Genomic DNA, 1750 nt, shown 5'->3' with positions numbered 1-1750 from the left:
AACATTTAAATACAGTGATATCTAGGTGTTTGTGTGCATGCATACACGAGTATGGGAGCGACAGAAGCTCCTGTCTGTGAGCATGCTTTGATCTAATCTGTATTCAACGGTTTTAAAAGGTCAAAAATATATTTTGTTCTTCTGAAGAGACAACTGGTCATTCTGCTTTGATGTTTCTGCTCATGAGTGTTCTGCTTTGTGCCCCGTGTGTTTCCTTTTAGCTTTTCATTCATTGGGTCTTTTAGACATCTGCTAACTTATAATCAGTCCTTAGCTGCTTCTTCTTCTTCTTCCAGACTGGTGATGGCGTGAACAACACCCCCACCCTGAAGAAGGTGGAGCTCGGCATTGCCAGAAGTTGTCAGACGACAACTTCTCCACCATCGTTGTGGCAGTGGAGGAGGGGTGGGCCATCTACAATAACATGAAACAGTTCATTCGCTACCTCATCTCCTCCAACGTGGGCGAGGTGGTCCCGTGCGTTCATAATTTCAGTGTAGCGTGTTTGTTGCTGTTTACAAACTTCACCCTGTTGGTGTTTGATACTGTTTAGGGTATGTGGGACTGGGCACTGTTGGTGCTGCCACCTGGTGGTACTTATTTGATGAGCAGGTCCACAGGTGCCTTTCCACCGGCTGGCGAGTGGGGAATGGCAGATCCATTCACAGTATTATTATGCATTGGGGAAAATTGTTTCTGAAAATTCTGTCAGCATTTTTATGCATCATCTGCCATTTAATAAGGTTCTAATAACCATATCACACACATACAACATCGCATGAATTTGAAAATTGACAGAAATGTACACATTTCCTTTTTGGGATATTTCCCTCTAACAGATTGGCCAAGCACACGCCCACACACAGCCAAACAAAATTACTAGGGCATGTCTGACTGTAACGCGTGGTGGCCCGAGTGCCGCAGGGCGAGGAGCAGGACGCACAGACTCTCTTCGTCATGGACGAACATTTAATTGAAACATAAAGACGACGGCACTCACGTGTTACCAACAATGAACGCAACACGGTTACCACTGAACAAAACAATGGCAAGAAAAACATTTAATGTTCACACATTACACCAATAATAACCAATCACACTGCACACAACGACAAAAGTTTAAATACACAAAGACTAACACAATACAGGTGTGGACATGAACATGACCCTCCTACTGCACGTGGCTGGCCAAATCACGTGCCTCGCAGGAGGCGAGTGTTCCGTGACTCTGACGTTATTTGAATTACTTTACCTCAGGATGAGCCAACTGTGTTGTGGTTTTATTTGTTTCCACTGAGCCCTCTGCCCACCTGGCTCAGGAAATCAGAGCACTCAGCCCTTCATCACCTGATTCAGGCATTCTGGCCATTGAAACTGAGCAAATAAAAGAAAAAGTCTGTCCCCGAGTCCCTGCGACGCAGACGTATCACACAGGTCGCCGAGACCCCACCCCTTCCCCCTCTGTTTCTTGCTGTGCTACAGAGACACTTTATGCAGTGTACAGAGGAGAACCCCATGTTCCAGGGCATCAAATGTGAGGTGTTCGAGTCACGCTACCCCACCACCATGGCCCTCTCCGTCCAGGTCACCATAGAGATGTTCAACGCACTCAACAGGTGGGTAGTGCTGCCTGCAGACCTGCGACAAATGACTGATTCTGTCAGCGATTAGCCCAGTGACCCCCCCCCCCACCCCCACAGCACTCACACCCATCAATGGATTATTCTAACAAACATTTTTCCTGCTTCAG

Source organism: Electrophorus electricus, chromosome 6, assembly GCF_013358815.1.
Source record: "Electrophorus electricus isolate fEleEle1 chromosome 6, fEleEle1.pri, whole genome shotgun sequence".
Lineage (NCBI taxonomy): Eukaryota > Metazoa > Chordata > Actinopteri > Gymnotiformes > Gymnotidae > Electrophorus > Electrophorus electricus.
The sequence above is the reverse complement of the archived record's forward strand: the minus strand, read 5'-3'. Positions refer to the sequence as shown.